We start from the raw sequence: 11849 nt of genomic DNA, 5'->3' as shown, positions 1-11849 counted from the left end.
TCGAGGGTTTGTTGTTGTTGTTGTTGTTTTTTTCCCTTCCTGCAACCCCGCCTCCGCCTTTTTTTTCCTCTTCAACTGTCCCATTTCTTTATCCCCCCCTTTTTCTTTCTCCTCCTCAGATAGTATTTCCAATAAGCCTCTTACTCCAAACCCTCACCTCAATCTTTCTATGTGTCCTCATAAAGCAAGATGTTCATGAGTTCCAGGAGAAGTAGCCCATCATGCCTTGGCCATGTTAGGAAAGGTTTCCTACAACTGCCATGCACAGTTATCAGTAGTTACACTCGGCATTCAGTATTTAGCTGTTTCAACTGAAGAAAATACTGAAATATAAAGCATCAACTCAGCAGGAGTGGCCTACTTAAGCCGGCAGTTGACGTGCTTCCATTTGACTGATTTCACAACAGCGAGTTCCAGAAAGACTTTTTTAAACCCCACTAAATGGTCTTAAGAGTCCAGACCTCACAAAAAGATCAACTTGATGTTTTTTTTCATCCTAAATGTCTTTGGTTTCACTGTAACAATGCATTTGAAATATTCATAAAGGGACTGAGAGCTGCAGAGGGCATTCATGTTTCCACATCACTAGACCCAAGGAATTTCCTCTTTGTTCTTCATCTAGGATAACGGGATTAGTATCATAATGTAACTGGTTCAAACTGCAATCACCATCAGCTTTATTTTTGTTTGTAATGATGTTCTGAATGAAATCACAAACATAAGTCACAGTGAGATGATTCTTTGTGGTTTCTTATCTTAGCGGTGGGATGCAGATTTTCTCTGAGTGAGTTCAATGAACCGCCGTCATTTATTAGGATTTTTACTTCAACCTTTTTTTTTTCGTCTCTGCAGGAGGTTGTGTTTGTTAATTTCTCACATCTCTGCACAGGATGGAGACGGTTGCCGAGATGAAAACGGAAGCCATATCCTCCTGTCTCGTCCCTCGCTCTCCTCCTCTCACACAGCTCAGCACCCCATGGCGTGGCAGAGCCAAGCAGACGGCTGTCCAGACTCCCCAGATCATTACACAGGAATCATACTGGGAGAGGTGTGTGGGAAGTGGCTGCGATTCAATGTGTGCACCAGGTTTTACTGACATTCATCTCCATATGTCACGACCCCAGTAAATCACAAAACCATGGACATGGATTTTGCTTTGCTTTTCCGAGGGAATGAATACATGCAGTTGCACGTGATAGCTGTGTGTTATACCCTTATTTACACACCAGATAAGATTGTATCTCCAAAGACAGGGTTTGTTTACATTCCCTATCAGAAGTCTACATTTTGCCGGATTTGCCCCATGCACAAGGATAATATAAGCTGGGTAAAACATACTGTTTAGACGATACAATTCACTCGTAAATAAAATCCCAAACTGAACACCCTCAAATCTCAAATGAAAACGACCAGCTCTTGTACCGACTCCAATTACATTTTGGCATATCAGTATGAGAATACATACTCCAGAGCAAATTAAACCCCCTTGCTTAACCAACCTCCCCCCAGCAATCCAATTCAATGCAGTGCTGAAATCACTTCCCTGACTGCACTGCCAATCTCTCCATATGAGGGGAGAGATTCACTCCAGTCTATTTCTAAAAGTCTAATAAGATGAACCCTCACACTTGCCATGCTTAGATAAGGAGTCGCTTGAGTGTGTTGAAGTGTTTACCCTGGCTCAGACTTCCCTTCCACCCACAATTTACAATAGTAGTCTTAACCCTTTAATTTCCTTACAAGTGATTCTAGAACTAATTATGACCAAAAGGGCAATAGCAATTCATGGCTTCAGTGCTTTTCAGTAAATAAACTATTTCCTTTAGCAGCCCTAATTTTTCATAATGAATAATGTTTAAGTCCAGTCATAGCCAGAATTTACGTTGGTCATTCATGGGAATTCACGGTTGCTACAGTAACACTTGAGGGATGACCTGAGGGGAGATCGGCTGACGATGGAGAGGTAGAAGATAATAAGGTTGTTGAATTGGTGTTCTTCGGCCTTGCATCTTATTATTAACCTTGTTATCAGCCTCAAGGCATACAGTTCCACTCTGTTTACGTATTCCTCCTATTATCGAGTGCCCATAGGCCATGCTGCCATTTCATCATAGCCTGTTAAATTGCTGAGTTGAAAGATTGCCCACCCCGTCAGCTAGTCCGCTGTGAATCGCTTTTGTGCATGATGCAAAGCAGAAAATGTCATCCGCGGTGTGATTTTCGTATCCTCTGAGAGGCCAGATCCACCTCCGATTTCAGATGCATCAACTTATCCTGCTCTCCGACTCCCACGCGAGCACATAACTCACTGTGCAATAGATGGCATTTAGTTTTTTTTTTATTGGTTTTTATTAGTTATTCATTAATTAAATTATGTTAAGTGTACATGGAAAGGTTTGCAAACAAGCCTGTACTTGGTAATTCTTTACACACACTCTCCCTCATATAAACTCAGAAGTTTAACAGAATATCCTCTCTATATATATCTCCCAGTGTGACTGATTAGATTGGAGAAATAATGTAAAATAATTAAAGTATTTTCAACATCTCCTATGTTTTCTACACATAATGCTCATCAACTCTTCCTGTAATGACTTTTCCTAATAAAAACCTATCATCAGTCCCATCTTTTGATATATTGTGCATATTTTTAGAAATACATTCCAGCAATGACCAAAGTCTATTTATAACCATTGATTCCATGATCACTAGGGCACAATCAGGCCCTTGTCAACTGCATTGTTCTCTTTGAGCTACTAGTTCCCTTTGATACCGCTGGTGATTGCTACGGGGTGAGTGCAGTCACACACACACACACACACACACGCACGCACACACACGTTCTCTTCACACTCTTACAAAATGTGACCTGTGGTAATCAATGTAACTGTTTAGTAACCAGTGTGCGTGTTGATGTGAGTGTGGTTGAAGGAGTACAGGAGAGTCAGTCGCTGTTTAATCTACTTGGCTCCTAGGTTGTAATCCTCTTTCTTATACCCTGACCTCCAGGGCTTAGAACACAAAACTGAACACACCAATCTTATTCAGATGATACAATACTAATCATCATCTCTCCTCCTTCTGCCCGTACCCGTGCCTGCAACACATGCCACCATGGATCTTTGTAATTATCCCTTTGCTTCAGATGGCAAAATTTGATTAAAACTACCCTCCAAAAATCACGCTTTGTGCCCACTTCTCCGGACAACAGAATGTTATACATCGCCTGAACATTCAAAGTTACAGTAGCTGCGAGGGGGGGGCGTGAAAATGGTTTATTAAAGTAATTGGTGCTTTTCACTTTGGCCCAGGGTGTGGAATAGAAAGTAACAGATGTCAGTCTGAAGGAGATGTAGGTCACTGAGTTTCCTGCTCCTCCACTGATCCCATCAGATAAAGAGGAGGTTGTATTTAAGGCTGCGTCCCATCACAACACCCTATCAGATCTGTAGCCGCGTCTTACTTCCTGTGTTGGATGAAAATCCATGTCTTTCGAGACTTACATGTCAGAGTAATTGCGGCACAATGATATCATCTACCCCCAACTCATCCTGTAATGGTAAAATAAGCTAAATCCCAGTACTGTGACCTCATTTCATTTGCTTTATCTGATTGTGACAGGATTTTATTAAAAAAAAAAAGTAACTTTATGAATAAATCTGAAATAAACAAGGTGATGAGAAGCATTGCTTTTTTTTTCAGACAGTACCAGGGAATCCTCAGCATGAATCCCTCCGGGCATCTCTCGTGACACTTAGGTCTGTTTTCGTGCCACAGGGTTAACAAAGAGCTTAATGGTGTAATCCTGATCGGATGGCTGTCTAGTAGATTGTGCTCTTCAGCTCTTATCCCCTGAGCCACGGGTCAAAGTGCACGCCCGAGGTAATGCCCCACCCCCTCCAAACAGCTCCATGACAACCCGAGTCACAGTATGCGGCCATTTCTTAAAAAGGGCCATAATCAATTGTATGAAAACAAATGATTCTTTGATTTCTAATGACCTATGTTTTCCTGTAAAACCCAACCAACCCTGACCCACAATGTGACCCCACAGCTCACCCTCCCCTTCCCCCTTGCTGGCACACAGCATTCACAACCCTCGCCATCCATGATGGATTATGGGACGGCCTCGGGGCATTCTGACTGGCTGGTTTCACTATCTGCCGCGTGTGACCCACATCCCTCTGTCTGGCTAATCCTTTTGTTCTTGCGATCTCTGAGTACCTATCCACATCTAATCCTTTGTGCTGCTTTATTTCAGCATTCGATTTCATCTCATCCATGCATCTTCCTGACGATACCTTTCATTCCCTCATCAATTGGTTTTGGATGTGAATTAAATCTCTATTTGCCGTAGGTTCAAATGAAAGAAAAGGAGTTCTGGTCATTTGAAGTGTTATGTTGTGATCTCATCGGACCTCATCACCCAAAGCACACCAGATTAGTGGAAAAGGAATTATTACCCTGGATGTTACACTAGAATAACTCACTTTATATGTACTGTTTATACCCTGAAGACCAGTCTCAGACAGTGACTTCATATATCTTCCCCTTAAAACTCTTTGCGGCATTCAATACATCATTAGTTCACATATTCATGAGTTTCATAACAACTTGTTTTTTCAAACTTGATTCCTACAAAACTCCAGACAGCATCTCAGAATGAATATGCGCCGCAACAATAACCAACAACAATTGATTGATCAGCTCAATACAACAGTTAATACACTGTGAAACATCAATGTTGACATTTTTATTTCTCCTTCTGAAAGGGCAAGTTGGGGGATGAAATATGGAAAAGATCTTCTGGCTTCTTTTTTTGGCTACAGTGACCTGACTGGATTTCAAATCTCTGATGGTGATTCAAATCATGGTGGCTTTCAGGTTTAATGTTTTTTTAATGTTTTTTTAATGATACTACAAAGAGAATATTTCATTCTCATCTCATACTTATGCAGACGCACACACACGTTCTTTTTGCATGCACACACAAACACATTCCCAACCATAAACACACAACCAAGAGTTAAACTGGTCAGAGCCCCTTGAGCCATTTGGAGCCCCTCAACAGCTAACTCAGTATCTGCCTTGATAAATTAATACAACTTTTAGCATCTATTATACATGGACAAATACTACGTGGACATATGGAGGGGTATCAAGTATTAAACCAATGCTGGACTAAAGAAGAAGAATGTATTTTCGATGAAGAGTTGACCATAAAAACAATGATGCAACAGCAAAACCATGAAGTAAATGTTTAAAGACCAGCAATTATGTGCACACTGCTGCACAAAAACACAATTCTTTTTGACCAGAAATAGTTGGTATTTGTTAACTTAAAACTAAAGTAGACCCTATGCCAACCATATCTTTCATAACCCTCTGAAATGATCAGCCTATGGCATATCCTTCTCCTCTATTTGCTCTGTTATATCTGTCAGTAAAAATAGCCCTTCTCCTTCTTTTATGTCTTTTATGACCTTTTTCATGACCAGTGGAAATTAAGGTTTTATTCAACAGACTTCAACTCTCTCTTGATTAAAATATACTGTATAAAGCTCTCATGCCCCTTTGACTGTCAATGGTCTAGCAATTTCTTGTGTCACTGTCACAGCATACGGGAACAGTATCCATATTTTCGATGTAAGACACAAGGCCATGTAACAACATGTATACATATACATATACATATACATATATATATACATATATATATACATGTAGACATGTGCAGTCTAGAATAACATCAGTGGTAGATTAAATGAGACAGACATACAGTTGGCGCTTGTATTTCTGGTTATGTAAAGGATAAAAAAAGGATACACAACATACAGGTTCACCAAAACTTGACTGGCTTGCCATGCCTTGTTACAGTTGCTAAGTTATGAGTGGACAACTGTTGTTTGGGGGAGGGGTTAGGCTAACAGTCTATTGCAAAATGAGCTTTGCATTACTTTACTCTCACGTTGGAACAACTCCCTTTTGTGAGTAGAGAGATCGTTAAGATGTCATGAGAAGGCAGACTCGACACATAGTATTTCCTCGAAGCAAAGGCTGCAGTCACTCTCCACACCTTTTTCTTCTCCTTTTCTTTGCTGCAAACGGCCTGATTGGCCAGTCAAGATCCAATTTATGCAGTATCTCACATTCAAGGACAGACTTTTGCACATTGCTCCATGTGCTCAAATCTAATTTTCTCTCGACTCTAACTGCCCTGTTGAGTTTGACACCGACTTGCAAAAAACATGGAGAATCAAACACCAATTTGAACATCTGGAACACATATTTGACTAGAGATTATCAATTAACAACCAACAATTGTGAGTATTGATGAGGATGCAATTCCATTAAAAGTGTCTATTATCAAGTTGAGAAAGAACTGGTTTTTAGATAAAAAAAACTGTTTTTCAACTGCAGAGGATTTATTTCAAAGCCAAAAAGGAGCCTTAGATGCCTATGTGGGCTGATGGTGGAGGAAGGTCATGTTTTGTCTCAACATGTGGATGCAATCACAAACCCTATCCCTTTCTCTCCCTCTCTCTCCTGATCTTTTTTCTCAACACACACACACACACACACCAGCCTTACGCATAAGAAAAAACTTGGCAGTCAGACACCAGAACTACTCAACAAATTGCTGTCCGGCCTGCTGTTCGCCTGTGTGCATCATGTCTCAGCATTCGAACGACAGCTTTGAATTGCTTATTATGCAGTTTCTCTGGAGTGCTCTGCTTGCACATGCAGGCCGCAATCTCCGTGCAGCAGCAGCTGACTATAGGGAAACTGTGGAAATAATTGTCTGTCGTTCCTTGTTGGCCGCTTTGACGTCTGGCGAATCCCTTTGTGGTGCACTAACAGAGTTGTTTGAAGTCTCTGTTAGTGTGGTAGGAAGTGGCATGGCGAGAGTGTGCGCTACATGCAAGTTAACATCTGCGGTTCATTCCACGATCCACAGTGTCAGAGCGGCTGGTGGGCAGATGAGAGGTTGGCGGGAAGAACAGGCTGAGCATAATAGCTGCAGGTTTGACCCCGGCAGATGGACAAGACAGCTTCTGAATTGAGATTTTTTTTATTTTCTTTTTTATATCATCTTGTCTACTTTCCAAGACAGGCCAAACACCCATACAATGGCAAGCTGTTGTGTCCACCCAAGCATTTGTTACCATTTAGAGTGTGAATCCTGCTGCTTGATGTTGGACACGGTGAGCATTGTGATGAATTGCTCTATTTTGATCAATTGCATATGTGCAAATGGCTCGGACTGTGTGCACGTAATGATGTTTTAGACACTTGTATTTGACTGTTTTCTTGATTTGAGTAAACATATCTGAAGCATTAATCAAAAAGTAAAGGAAATTGCCTCAGAGGTCTTGAATCGACCCTATTGATGGATGTGAGTGTCTAGAGTTTATTCAAGCATTGTTTATGAAATGTCTACTCCCGTTTTGCCTCAAATCATCAGAAGTAGAGAGATGGGAATCTTTAAATAGCTGTGATCAACTTTTCATAAATGTTACACTTGTCAGAGGGGAGCTACTGTTCATGACACAAATGCACTTTAGTAGAGAAACGAGGGAGTGTGCATGTTTTCCCTTTGTCCCTGTTCCCCTTTCTCTAGTGGAAATAAATAAATTTGACAGCCAGTAACTTCATCATGTTGTTTACAGAGGGGATGCGTGGTGAAAGAGTGTGTCGTGAACTCTTGTCCAGGGTTTCTTCCTTCATGTGCAAATTTAATTCCTTCACACAAGCCCACATGGAAAATTGAGCAAGAGGGCCGAAAAATTCTGGGCAGAACTTGCCACCGTGTTAACAGCTTTAGCCGCATGTCACTCAATGAGGGCGACAGTCATCAGAGAAAATGTTCCGTGTTGTCCACTCAAGTGTCACTAAGTGATGGATGCCTCCAGAGTGAGCTGGGCCGCAGCTCTGCAGCTGCCTGCCGAGCAAATGTGAAAAGCACCGAGGATTTTAGCACTGCTTTTCACAGGCATATTGGAGATGCCATGTGGGGTCACAGAGGAGTTAATATAACTATGAGAGGCCTCAGTCGTGGTCCAGGCTCATGTCAGATGTGACGTCCTTTTTATGCTCTTGATGGCAGGGAAACTAAGCATATCATTTGGGTTCACCACCAAGGATAGGACAAGAGAAGGACAAGAGTCTGGCCCAATGCTAATATGAGTTATAGGATTTTCCATCCATGCAGTTCAGTTTGTACGTATAGACATAGTATATGATTTGTTTTATCTACAGTGGAGTGCTGTGGCAGCGGTGGCGTCCCGCCCTTCCAACATTCTGCAGCCTGCCTCTGAAGACGAAGTGTGAATAGTTACCACAATCAGTGCAAATGTCACATGGTATCATCTCCAACTTGCTAAATGCTTATTACATCTTGTCTGAGACCATATGGCGCAATTTTACAAAAAAAACAAAAAACCTTATTTCGTCTTCGCTCTGAAAAATACATTGACATAAAGCCTCGATTCTGAACAGATGTGCCCATCAGAATTTGATTCATTGAGCGAGGATGTGCGATTGGCATTCCCTGCTATCTAGACGGCTGGTGCACGGTGGATAATATGTTGTCTTTAGCAGGGGATGAATACAAGCCTGGATAAGTGAGACTGTTAAAAAATAAAATAAAAATGATGTTTATAATCATAGCCCTGGGTGCCAGCTAATGTGCCTGGGGAATGGGGGATGAGGAGCCACAATCATCTGTCCAAGCAAGCCCCCCCTCCAAGGCAGATGATAATGTGGGTCTAAACTGCTGCACGGGTGGGTAATGGGATTGTGTGCACGCTGGTCTCCTGCTGACCTCTTCCCTGATAGCTGGGAAAGGGAGTCACAGCCGGCTCCATTTGGTGCCTTCCTGTTTGTGTTTAGGTTGCAGGTATCATATATGAGATGAAAGGGCAGCGATAGGGGAGGCGGAGAGGTACAGGGTTTGCACATTTCCACAACCAGAAAGTATAGGGGAAGAACAAATACATCAAAAAGGAAGGGGCAGTGCAGGAATGATGGCTCAGGAAGCGTCGTATTTGTTCTGATTAAACTCGTGACATTTCCTGTTTTGGTCTCACTGAGTCATCAGTAATCAAAGTTCAAGGAGGATTCTTGTTCTAGTGACTGCAGGAAGTAGATTAAATTATAAGGATTAGAATGTTGGAGCAGGAAAATCACCATTTAAATACTGTTATAAAGTTGAGTCATATTAGGCCGCGTGCCCTCCGGAGTAACGGTTTCATTTCCCTGTCGGTTAGTTTTAACTTGTGACCGTCATTCCTCTTTGTGAAAGCAGTTTGTCTCAGATGGCCAATGTTGCAATGATTTTACAGACATTTTGAGCAATCTTGCAGTTTTTCTAGATTTGGACACAGTTGATTTCTCCTCTTTGGAGCAGTTTGCCACTTCGTGTTCCTTTAAAAAAAAAATCTTCATATCAAACTGCTGATTGCAAGACCTCTTTTATAGCTGACATATGCAGTTAATAGGCATTCCAGCTTGATATGACGCACCTTTGTAAATGTGATTAATTCAAAGTTAGTCGTTTTTTTCTTGAACTTAAAAGGTCATAAAAAGGAAGTGAATACTGCCGACGCGGCGCACAGCGTTTGCATATGAAGCTTTATTCATATCAGTATCATCAAATTCAGCACAAAGCTTTGATGATACCTGGCTGACTCGGTTCAGTAGAGATAATAAAGACGTTCCTGATCTGCACTTTGAAGGTGAAGTGTTAAGAGAGGTCTGGTCCGTCCTGATTACCCTTGGCCTTCAGTGACAAGCTTGTTTCCACACACTGCTGTTTTTCAATGAATTCTGTCTTCGACTCCCTTTCAGTGAATTCTGGTGTCAAAATGCGCGAGACTAGAAAATCCAAATAAAACCAGAGCAAAGACCTGGCTCCCACGATGCTTCCTTTCGGTGCTTGTCAAGCATACTGTCGCTGTATTTTTCAACCAACGGATAACTTCAGCCAAGGATTTTTGTGTTGGGCTGAGGTGTGCGACAGCTTTATAAAAAAAAAAAAAAGCTTCAGAACCAGAGCTCTATCTAAATGAGGCATAATAGATGTGAGAGTGACATAACCATGTTGAAGGGATGTAAGCAGCCTGACAGGAACATCGCTTCTAGCAACTCCTGTGTTGCATTAGTGATGATTTTCCAGGAGGCGCTCACAAAGACTCTTCAGAGCGCTCTCCTGAGCTCCAGCCAAACCCGGAAAAGCCCCCAAACAACAGGCCGTGTGCACACAGACGAGCTCTCCCTGACACAGCTTCACACGTTGTTATTCATAACCCCCCCTCAACACTGGCCAAATCTATATCCCCGCTACTTCTAAAAAAAAAAATATAGGTCATTCCGGTTCTAAAAATGGCTGTCTCTCCCTGGGGCTTGCCAGAGCATGAAATAGACTTTACATCACGTTAGCCAGGCAACAGCAACCAAGAAACTTTCCCTTTTTTTTGGGGGGGTCGTTGTTCATTTTTCATCCCCTTTTGTTGCTGTAATCTAACATATGGCGATTCTCTCTCTCTCTCTCGCCCCTCCTCTCTCTTTCAGTTTATGGCCTGAATAAGATATCAGCAGTTTGCCAGGTTTGGAATATGACAGGCGAGGCTGAAGTCATGTAGAGATTTAGATAATATGGTTTGGGAACACTTTACAATGCTTTCCACCTCTGCTTTACAGACTTACTCCATGCTGATAAGCAGGAATTCAGGGGCTGGATTTCAAAAATGCTTCGGATTTGCAAAGTGCCTGCTGATATGGAAAAAGGTAGTCACATGACAGCCAGCACAATTACTCCCCTACCTGTTTATAACACTACCTATCCCCCTCAACCAGTTGCAGATAAATGACAACAATATCCCCTCTTCCTTTGGGTAGTGGCTGCAAAGCTGCACACAATACCCAGAAATAAGCTGCCCTCACCTCCATTGTAGCTTTGACAACTTAGAATGCAATTTATGGAGGCAAAACTCACTTGCAGCAAATTGGATAATGCTAGGAGGACATTTATTGGATTCTATTTGCCGTTGTTTGGAGTTTACACTCGTCCAGATGCTCTTCCTCCACAAGCGTATTGTCTCATTTTAGTTTTTAATTTCCCCACCTCCTACATCTCCATGTCCAATGCATGAAATCCCTGGTGGTTGTCCCTCGAAATTGCCTCATGTTTATTTAAACTTAAGAGGACCACAGTGGAGCGCCTGGTGCCCCATTCGGTTTTTTTTCTGTGGTGTTTTTTCTTAGAGCCAGCCAACCCCAGAGCCATTCATCAGCTGGACTAAGTGTAGCTACAGCACAGAGGGCTAAACAGCACTTCACCACAATGAGTGTGGCATCAACTATCCACACAAACCAGCGGGTGTGTCAAAGAGAAGCACAATTACAGAGGAGAAAGAGAAGGGAAGAGGTGGATAAATGACCGTGGAGAGAAGCGGTGGAAAATAAAAAAAAATTAAAAAAAAGAGAGAGAGAGAGAGAGAGAAAGAGGCAGAGAGTGTCAGTCATGTAGCTTCTAATTTTGGTTCTGGCTCGAGTACTACTTTGTTCGAACGCGGGCTTTTATGCTGCGAGCGTGAGCTGGCTCAAGACAGACAGAGAGGGACAGAAGAGCTATTGAATTAGCAAAGACCACACTCCACACACACACACCAAAAATACCACACACACACACCAAAAATACCACACACACACACAAAATAATGAGTAGGAAAAGAGTTTAGAGCAGGGTAAAAAAATATAATCCGAGTAGTTATTAGTATTTTGCATATGCGTGTGCTGACATTACGATTTGTCATTTTTGTGATTTTTCTTCTTTTTTTTTTACAAAA

The sequence above is a fragment of the Anoplopoma fimbria genome, chromosome 21 (assembly GCF_027596085.1).
Source record: "Anoplopoma fimbria isolate UVic2021 breed Golden Eagle Sablefish chromosome 21, Afim_UVic_2022, whole genome shotgun sequence".
NCBI classification, from domain to species: Eukaryota; Metazoa; Chordata; class Actinopteri; order Perciformes; family Anoplopomatidae; genus Anoplopoma; species Anoplopoma fimbria.
Note: the sequence above shows the minus strand (reverse complement) of the source record.